Source organism: Prinia subflava, chromosome 14 (assembly GCF_021018805.1).
Source record: "Prinia subflava isolate CZ2003 ecotype Zambia chromosome 14, Cam_Psub_1.2, whole genome shotgun sequence".
NCBI lineage: Eukaryota > Metazoa > Chordata > Aves > Passeriformes > Cisticolidae > Prinia > Prinia subflava.
This window is the reverse complement of record NC_086260.1, coordinates 17,879,914-17,890,321: the sequence shown is the minus strand read 5'-3', so window position 1 is coordinate 17,890,321 and position 10,408 is coordinate 17,879,914. Positions and strand designations below refer to the sequence as shown.

The 10,408-nt window shown below is 45.7% G+C and overlaps 1 long non-coding RNA gene across 2 annotated transcripts; it reads left to right on the top strand.

The window, feature by feature from the left end:
• The first annotated feature begins 3,303 nt into the window (after positions 1–3,303).
• On the top strand, positions 3,304–9,318 carry LOC134558120 (uncharacterized). 2 transcript variants are annotated; one of them, XR_010082285.1, is made up of 4 exons: positions 3,304–3,593; positions 5,450–5,568; positions 6,768–6,941; positions 8,152–9,318. It is a non-coding gene; the product is annotated as an uncharacterized LOC134558120 (long non-coding RNA). The 2 variants fall into 2 exon arrangements; XR_010082286.1 differs by lacking the exon at positions 5,450–5,568.
• The last annotated feature ends 1,090 nt before the right edge of the window (positions 9,319–10,408 follow it).

The window sequence follows — 10,408 nt, the reverse complement described above, 5'->3', positions numbered from 1 at the left end:
GCCCAAAACAAAGGCACGGCCCCAGCCCTACATAGGTGTGGATAGGTTTCCTTGGCAAGAGCCTGGCAGGAAAGGCAGGGAGGCAGCTGGGGAAAGCCTCAGGCAGAGAAGCAGTCAGTGCTTTGTGAGCTGACTGATGGTGAAAAGGGAGCCGAAACAGGAGCAAATAAACTGGGTCTGATATGGGGAGGAGAGATTTTTGAAACTGCATCCTACAGGAGCAGGATTTCTGCAAAGAATTAGCTGGCACTGCTCAGAGGCAGAATCCACATATGGAGTCAACCCAAGGCTCTGGTTACCCCCTTGTCTGAAATAAAGTCACTAAAGAAAATGAAATGAGTTGGAAAACAGAAGGCATTGGCAGGAGAACAGCCTGTTACCGGAATATATTTGTTGTATAGCAGTAAATGGAGGAGCCTGATTTGCCTGGCCCTGTGCAAATCCCACTAAGCTTTTACAAACCCAGAAGTGATGACTGACACAGAGCAGAGGGGCAGAGAGGCTGAGAGTAAAGTGCTTTGAATGTCTCCTTTTCATTTGACTCATTTCCAGGACGACACAGTCCACCCCAGATTAAAAATAATTAAGCTTCAGGATATCTTTTGGTTTGATTCAGCTTCCTTTTTTTAACTTTTATGCTCACCTCTCTTTGGAATTGTGGCATTGTGGTTGACTTAATACTGTGGACTGGCAGGTGTGACAAGGCCCTTGACCTGCCTTTCTCATTTTAACTTGGAAATGTAAGGAAGACCTAGCAGTATCCTTATTTTTACCCAGAAATGTGTTTCATCCAGAGGCCAAGGACAGTAGAACCAGGAGGTTTGACTTCTATCTCTCAGTGTGAGTTTTTGGGAGGACTGGTGGGAGCAGGGATTGGTGTTTGCTGAGACTTTCTGCCAATTCTTTCAGTTGCCTTTGTAGGTGCACCAGTAGAAACATCTTCCCACTGTCCTTTTGAGTGATTTCATCTCAAATTTTGCCTTTGTTCAAATGGACGTACATAATCTCCAAGTAATCTTGTCAACAGAAATCATCAAATGCGGTTTAAAATGGCTGCTTCAAAATAGTTGAGGGTTTACAACACTCAGACTTTTTATTGCCAGAATTATTTGGGAATTTGCAGAGTTTCATGGGGTTCCCTGTGAATTTACAGTTTTCTGTAAAACTAAAGGAACTGCCCAGCTCTCTTGTGCTCAGATGGGACAGGCAGCGTGGCAGCCAAGGAGCCAGAGGTTGGAAGTGGCCAAGACTTGCTCTGCCAGCTCTCCCCAAGTTCTGTAGGGTTTTGGAAGTGCTGCTGTCACCTGAAGGATGTCTCACACTCCTAAAGACCAGGGAAAGAAATCTTTTCTAGCAACTCAAGCCTGAAAAATACAATGAATCCACATATCTCTTGGTTTTCTCCATTCTCCCCTTGTGCTGCCCCACAGTCCTTTCTCTCCCCCCACCCTTTAGGGTGATTGCAGTTGTACCTGTGTGTGAGGGAATGTTCCACTTCCTTGCAAGGAGTGTCCACTGGCCTTACCTGCTGCTGCTTTGCCTGGCAGGGAGAGTGGTTTGTACAGATCCTGTTGCTTATCTCCTGTGGGAGGAAGAAAACATCTTCACCCAGCAGTGAGGTCAGAGTGACCACTCGTGTGTAGAGATGGACTTTTCAGTGGAGGGCAGGGCTTTGCTGCTGCTGTCATGATGTGCAAAGCCCTGCCAGAAGAGATGGGATCTTCTTGTGTGAGGCATGCACAGGCAGGAAGAGATTGTTCTAAATCACACACACACAAAAAAGTTAAAATACGTAAGGGGAAACTTGGGAAAAGCTGCATGGAATTATTGACTGTCCCATGGCCTTTTGGTGGACTAGTGGCACATAAGCTTAGCCCACACAAAGTCTGTTCAGCATGCACAAAATGAGTTTCTCAAGAAAGTAACTCAGTGCTCCTTCAGCTCAAACTACCTGTTTTGGGCACTCATTGCAATCATCTCACATGCACTGGGTGGATGCAGCCAGGCCAGGTGACTGAGCCCATCATTGCTGCAGTCATTGTTTTGTACTGTTAATTTTTGATCAGTTCAGTGAACGGAATTTGGCTCATGTAGGCATCTCCAGTGCTGGAAACATCAGCAGAGTACAGAGTAACAGTAGAATTGAGACCAGCCCTTTGGGCAGTTGTTACATTAAGCCAGTCACTCTGGTTTACTCAATCCTGGTGCCTCTTCTTCCTTTGCTGGTGAGACCCTGGAATCCCTGAATTTCTGCAGTTTCCAGGTGTGTCCCTGGTGACAGAAGAAGTGAAAGACACTTTCCAGCACGATCCATGCAGTGCTGTTTGCTGCTGATGATATGCTCAGGAAAAAGCACATGGGAAGTGAGTAGCTCACAGCTGGAGAGACACTCCTGAAGTGAAAGAGGAAAACAAAGAATGTCTCCTGTGTTGGAGGGCTGTTCACAGAAGCTGACCCTGCAGTGAGAATTGATGAAAACTTAACTTACAGTTCTTAACTTTTTTAGTTTCCATGGATTTTTCAATTCAGTTTGTGCTCTCTCCATCCTGGGGTGGAGATTGCAGCACCACCTCAGCACAGCACCTTAAGCAGCTCTTAAATTGTTTGCCAGACTCCTGTGGTTCTTGCCAGGGCTGGGGTTTCACTTCTTGTTCTTCAGGCTGACTGCATGAGGTGGATTGAAATTGCAGGGTTTCCTTGCACTCGTGCTTTTTTTCTTTCTGATGTTTCATCACATCTCCCTCTTTTAGGCAGGCTGTTATATCTGATACAGCATGTAACTTTGGAGAGGGAAGGCTTTGATAAGTAGTTGAGAATTACAAAGCAAGAGGTAGATTGTCCCTCAATCAGAGGAGAGCTTGTAGTGTCAGTCCCTGGAACTTTTTAGGAAGAGGTTGTCCATGTGCTTCAGCCATACTACACAGAAGTGGGGCTTTCTTTAAGATGGGATGGGAACTGCTTGTCCTTGCACCATTTCTTCACCTCTGCTTCGCAAACAGTGCTTGCTAAGATAATCAGCAATGACAAACGCTCATGGAATATTGCAAGCGTGTGAATAACCACCTAAGGAGTATTTGGAAATAGCTGCTCTTAGTTTTCTGCGTCTGAGTTTCCAAACAAGAGCTCCAAATAAGTAAGCAATAGGAAGACACGTGTTTTCTTAGCTGTGGGTACCCTTTGCAGAATGGGTGTGGGCAGCAAACCCATGCAGAGGCTGTTAGTAATCCTCACAGGCTCTGATGTGGTCACACTGAACCAGAGGCTTTGTCTTATGTGTGCAGGCAATAACTTTACTTTCTAATATTTGGCTGGCTTTATAAACCATCTCCCTTTCTCCCTGCTCTTGTTTTCTCTCATGAAGTCACCATTTCTTGTTGATTTTGGGCTGTTTTGGTGACTAGAGAGGAATGTATGCTTCTCAGAAGCACATGAACTGTTTTGCTCTTCAGTAGTGTCCCTGCTCTGCTCGTAGACACAGGAGAGCTGAGGAGAGGCATGACGAAAGCCTCTGAAGCAGGATGGAGTAGCAGAGAGGCTGCTTTCACCCAAGGGATCTGTCAAATGAGATGATCGTGCTGTCATTTCTGCAGCAGGTAATTGCATGGTTTTTGTGCACTTTGCATGTCCCTCATGACCCATGTGTTTCTCATCCCTTGTGCTTTCCTCTGAGTCTCCTGAGTTGTTCTTTCTTACAGTCTTCCACTTTTGTGAATAAAACACAGGCCAGAGGTGCCTGCTGCCCCTTTGATAACTTCCCAGCACGACTGATGCTAGCCAGGCTTTGGAACAGAAGCAGCTGCAACGTGGGCTGTCCCCAGCAGGTCTCCTGTCCTGCTTCTGTCCTGTCTCTGTGCATCTGGAGGGGCCAGACTGCTGCAGTGCCATGGCTGCAGCTCCAGCCAGCCAGAAGCCTCTGCTGTGACACTGACTCTCAGCAGGAGGAAGGCCTTGATTCACTGTCTCATGGGAAGTGCTCTGGCTCCAGGCTTCCTTTACCATTTCCTTGCTTGGACCTCAGCTCAACAAAGCCCTTGAATGGAGTTTGTTGAGCTGCTGTCTGCAACTCACTGTCCCCCTGCCAAAATGTCCTTGTGGCACTGACGGTTGCTTCCTGAAAAAGTGTCAGCTGTATCAAGCAGACCTGGTTGCTTTGATATTCCCTATTCATGGTGAATACTAAAAATACTTGTTAAAAATCCCTACTCTGGTGGCAGATTTTTTTTTCCTTTTCAGTTTTTGTAAACTCTTTCACCTCAGGAGTAGGAAAATATGCCTGTATGATGAGGAGAGGATTCTTTTTTCCCACTGCCAAAACAAATGTAACATTTTAGGGAAAGAGGAAAACTTCCCATTGCTTTCATGAGTAATTGAAACTTCAGAAAAAGTGTCTACCCTCTATTCTTTCTACCACTGTGGAGATTTTCCACTTAGCCACCATCTTGGATGTGCTGGCCAGCTCTGCCTTGGCTTTGATCCCAAAATATCTCTGATCTAGAAAACCATCCTGGAAACATCACTAGAATAGCCTTTCCTGTGAGATTTATGTTTCCTGCTGAGCTGACAATGCCTCCAGGTTCAGTGGGATTTCCCCTGTGGGGAGTGGGACATGGTGTGTGCGTGGTACCTCAAGTCTCAGGCTCTGCTGAGCAGAGAGAAACCTGTGAAGAACCACATTCAACTTAAATACTCGAGGTTTTCACACTTGAGGGTTTTACTAGTAGGTATGATGTTAAATCCTTCATGGGTGGAAGGCAGCCCTAGGATTAGTTAATCTTGTGAAGGAAATTCAGTTTTTGGAGTATTGTGCTGGGACCTCAGAGAACTATTTTGAGAAAAGCAAGATTGGCTGTGGCTGGGCAGTGTTGCTTCACTCCTTTATTCCTTCTTTAATCTGCTGTTGACTGATCTGTAGTGCAGCTGGAGGTACACTGATAATGTCACTCAGACATCAGGTGCTCTTACGGTGTTAGAGGCCACTGGGTGCCTGTCCCAGACAGACAGGGAGAGTTCAGACAAGTTCTTTGCTTCTAGTTTCTTCCCTTCTCAATCAAAAACCTGGAGCCCTGCAGCTCCAGTTGGGCAGACCTGGGCTGGGACTCAGAGAACCCATTCATTTTATGTCAGTGCACCACCCTCCATTTGAGTGTAAGGGGTTCCAAGTCCTTCAAGTCTATGGTGAATTCCCTAAGGTCTCTTTCTAAATCCCTGATTCCTCTTGTCTGTCTTTGTGAGATCTGATGTGTCACAGACCTTTATGGAATCTTCCAGGCTGGAAGGTGCAGCCTGCTGTTAGATCACATTTACAGAGGGCTTATACAAGATTTAAGCCCATATTACGTTTGTTCCTCTGTGATGCTTGTATTTGTCTTGCACTTTGGGAATCCAGATTGTGTGTCTTGGCTGGGCTCTGTCATATATGTTTAATCCCAGTCTCTTTGCTTTCCTGCAGGGACTTGCTAGGGAACAAGAAGTAAAGGAGTGTCTTGTGGAGATGCCTTGTAGGGAGAGCTGACTGCCAGCCAAAAACCCATCCAGCTACAAAAGCAGCTGTTTCAGCCCAAAGAATTTGTAAGCACAGTTATTTTCTTAGCACCTCATCATGCTTCTTGCAGGAACTTCAGCTGTCAGACAGGTTTTCTGTCCTGCTAGGCCGTGAAACACTGGATGCGTCGTTGGTGAATTCAGCTTGATGATCCTGTGACTGAAGGGAGAGGGGGGAGAGAAAGTCTCAAGGCATGGAAAGGGGGACACTTGGGCCCAACCAGTACTGGAGGTTTGGAGTCAGGTTTCAGCCTTTTTCCTGTGCCTGCTAACTCCAAACTAGAGCATGTTTGCTATGCAGCTGGATCTGTGTGTGCACACATGCCTCAGGCACCAGGGAAAGCAGGAATTTTCCTAGGCTGTGACGCACAGTCTACCTGGAGACCTGGCTTTGTCCTGGCTCTGGGCTGCAGGGGCGAGTCCCAGCTGTCCAGGCATCAGTCCTTTCTGGAACCTCTCATGCACTAAGAAGTACCTGGAATTAAAAAATGTCATTTGGGAGAGACTAATCGGCACAGTGAAAGAGAGTGGCCTGCTCCCTGTATCTCACATGCATATCCCACTGTCAGTTCTTTTATGGGAAAAAACCTCCACATCTTGACAACAGATATAAGGAAAATAGATTTGTTTGGTCTAACCACGCAGTTAAATGCAGCGGGCTGGCTCCCCTTTGCTCATTGTTCCTCCACTGGCCCAGAGTGGGGAAATTCCAAATCTCAACACTCAGACCTGCCCTCTTTGCCAAGACTCATCTTGCCCACGTGGCCTGTGTCAAGGCTGTGACTGGGAGAGCAAAGCCTGGCAGCTATTTTTCTAAGATCGTTGCAATCCATTGCTGGTGCCCAAGGATCTGCTACAGAGCTGCTACTTTAGAGATCTGGTATGGACCTGCAGGGGCCCTCTGGGCAGGTCCTGGCCAGGGTTATCTGTGCTCCCCTGCCCCAAGCACTCATGCCCTCATGAAGGGAATGATTGAACTGCACAGAAAACAGCTCTGACACAATTTACAGCCCAGAGTGTTAAGATAATGCCAGGTGGTGCTGCTTGGCTGCACCATCTGCTTCCTCCATTGTGTTATTACTGGGCGGGGGGGACAGACTGTTCTGAGTGTTGCTGTTACAAATATGTTTTCCCACTGTGATTGTGAACAGCATCATTGTCCTGGAGATGGATGGTTGTACCACAGCTCATAGAGAGAACTGAGTTCTCCTTTTCTCCCTCTCTAGATCCTTGCCAGGCCCATGGGACTCTAACCTACATTTTCAAAATTCTTCATGTACAGTTTGGTTGCAGCTGGCTGTGCTGTGCCCTGCATCAGCCTGCAGAGAGCCTGTGTCAGGGACAGGACACCTTTCAGCTGGAGAAGTCAGCCACTGTTCAACGTTGACCCAGATTGTGAGGTAAGGGGTAAATCTGCCCTTGTTTCTCAAGCACAGCAGTAACAGCAGCAGGGTCAGGTCGTGGATGGCAGCACAGCCACATCGTGCAGAGCTGCTGAGGGGTGCATGTGCTCAGCCCTGCCCACCTGTCTCCCCTTGGGGAATGGTTACAAAACTTTATCTACAACTTTGATGGCACTTGCTGTCTTTTATTGGACTCCCATATACTCATAACTTCAGTTGATGATGGCAGCAATTCAACAGCAATGCTAAAAGTAGTCAACTGCTGCCAGCCTTGCTGACTGCCTGCTTCAGGCCGCCCTTCAGAAAGCTCCAGAAACATCTGGGGGGTATGATACTTGTCCTTATTGCTCTAAGCAAGCCTTAACTACAGAGCCGATGTCACCTTTCAGCTTGGTTGTCTGAATTCAGTGGCAGCCTTTCACATGCAGCAGGATACAGGATCCTTTCCTTCCTGACCAAAACTGTTGAATGTCATTTGCTGTGTCAGCCTAAAATGCAGGGGTGAATTTCAGTGGGCAATGCCTGTGTGTGGATGAAAAACAGATGAAAACATAATGTGATCCAGCAGCTAGAAATTCAACTTAGATAAATGTAAGCCAGAAAAAGAAGGTATGTGGTTTTAACAGTGACTAAATAGCAACAATTAAATTTTTTTTGGCACCAATTACCAAGGGATACAGTGGTGGTTCTGCCTCTCGAAGCCTCTGAAGAATCCATGTCTTGTTATCTCAGCCAGAAGAAATTTGGGACATCAGTTGAAATCTTAGAACATTTTTATGCAGGAAACCAATATGATTATTCCTGCTGCCTTCTTTATATCTAAAAATGTAAAAATTGTAATTTTAAAGGCACTCAGTATTCTTTAGTGTAAATATTGCTATTCTGCAACAATCCCTATTTCCTTCATCTTAATGCTGCTTTCGTACCACACTGCTCTGAGCTGGTGGATGGCAATCAAGATTACAACAGGTTAAATGCCTTGCTATCTCTGTATAATGCGGAGTGGTGGTTCATACCCAATGTGAGACAGGAAATGGTCTTTGAAAAGCTTTATGGTGAGATCAATGCTTGCTGAGCATTTCTGCTGGTGGCAGTATGGCCAGAAGCTTCTCCTTCCACTGCTGCTCCTTTTGTTTGCTTATTGTGTTTTTAATCAAGTTCCCAATGCTGTCATAAAGCATAATGTGATTTCCTTTTGGCTGCACAGGCTTTCATCTGGAGAACTTCCTCACTGGTTTTCAGCCTTGGCTGTGTGAATTTGTGTCTCCAGACCAGTCTGGGAATGTAAGAGCTGGGGAATCATCTGACTCTTGCTGGAAGCAAGAGGCCCACTGGGAACTGTTCTACCAGGTGGGAGAGAATGGTCACGGTCAGGATTAATCCCCAGCTCAGCTGAGGCCCTGGGCAGTGGGAACCCTGCTGCATTCACAGCCTGGGCCTGGGAGAACTGCAAGGGGCACAGATGTTTCTGAAGGATGTAGAACAGGCTGATCTAGTGACTGGAAGGTCCAAAGCTCTTTCTTGATTTGACCTGAGATTTGGGAAGTTAGTGGTTTTTAATCCTTGTGATCCTGGAATGCTGTAGGCTGTGAAAGGAAGTCTGGACCTCTTGAAATGCCCTGTACCACAAAAACAACCTTACTGTGAAGGACTGTATTAAACTAATCAAGATTTTGTTTGCTGAATCCTTAAAAAATGTGAGACAGTTTCAAATGACTCCAAATGTTCATTTGTAGCTTTTAAAAATGTGGTTTTACATGTCTGTAATCCTATTATCTGTTTGGTGCTCAGTAAATAAAACAACCTGCAACTATTTCCTTTGACTTGCTGAACTTAAGGGCGATGCCAAAGCTGTAACTTAATACCAAAGCATCCCAGCACTGTGGACGTGTTGATCCTCTCAACAGCCAGTGAATTCCTCTGGGCTAACCAGGAGTTATAAAATACATCTTAATGTGCAGCTATTGAGCAGAAATCTTTCCTTACCTAACACTAGCCAGGAAATCTCTCTGGCCTACTCTGAAGGCAGGGTTCCCTGAAGTCCATGGACAGCTGGGGAGGTCTTGATGGCTGTATTCTCTAAACGCAGCACTTTCTCCACCAGTCATTACCCTGCCCTCCCTATTCTCCCAAACATCTTACGTGTAAAAGAAAGCCACAATTGCAAGGTCAAACTTTCAAATTCCAAGGCGCTGCTTCTGGGTTGGGTTGACCAAAATGTATTTGAGAAGTGCTGTGGATCTCCAAGATCAATCCAAAAAACTGAAGATCAGGCAGATCTATGATGCCCTCAGAGAAGTAGAGAATCTTGGAGGTCAAAGGTTTGGATCACAGGATGAGGAAGTTAAAGCCCCATGTCTGAGTCATGATCTTTTGTTTGGCTCTTCTGAGAAGGGGATTTTTGTACTTTGAGAAGTTGTTCTGATTTTAAAGTATTTGCTTTGATTTCAAATGAAGAAAAAGTGAGTATAAAAAAGGAATGTTTGTCCATGTTTTCTTTCTTTTCTGTAAAAGCCTTGTGACGGCACAATTCACTTCTGAAGAACAGGGCACCCTGAAAGTGGGGAAATACCATACCCTGTCCCATCTGCTGTGGGTGACCTGAGTCCAGAGATGGAAACCCCCATAAAAGAAGCAATGAAGCACTCTGGGATACTTCAGCCTGGAAAAGGGATGATTTGAGGGGAATGTAACAGAGACCAACAAAATCTGGGGTGCATGAAGCAAATGGGTAGGGCCTGCCTATTCCTGCCTTTTCCCATGCAAGAATTGGAGGCCAACAAATGTGGGCAGATTTCAAAAAAATGGTGGGAGCTGGTTCTGGATGTACCAGGTAGGAGACACAGAGAATTTCTCATCAGAGGGTGTTGTGGGTGCGGGGGGTATTCTTGTGTTCAAAGGAAGACAACAGTGTTTGAAACCAAGTTTGTTAGGGATCACTGAATAGACAAACCCTCTAAGATGAAAAAACCAAACCAAAACAAAACAAACTCTTCAGCTGAAAATGATTGAAGGTTAAGTAAATAATTTGTGTTTGATTTGTGTTTGAGAAGGGGAGTACCATGTATTTTTGACCTATTCTTCCTCTTTCCTAGGTGTCAATCCATAGTTTGTGTTGTGTTGGTGGGTAGATCCTTGCTGTGGAGTCAGATGGCTGCTGTAGGAATTCTGAGACACTTAAGCCTGGAGACAATATTGTTAATTTTTTTCCGTCCTGCAAAAGAAGCATCGGCACAACAAGAGCTCCCTAGAACTTCCCAAGGATGACTGATCTCCTTAGAAATTGTTTCCAGGCTATTCCTAAATTATCTGCAGTCTCAGTGATTATTTCCTTAATGCTCTCTCTGACCATATAAGCAGTAAATAGAAAGGTCTCTGCTTGCTCAGGGAAGTATCCCCTGAAGAATGGGGACTTTTGTGGAAGAGTAAGGCACAAGAGGAGCCAGAAGGCAAAGGGGAGGTCT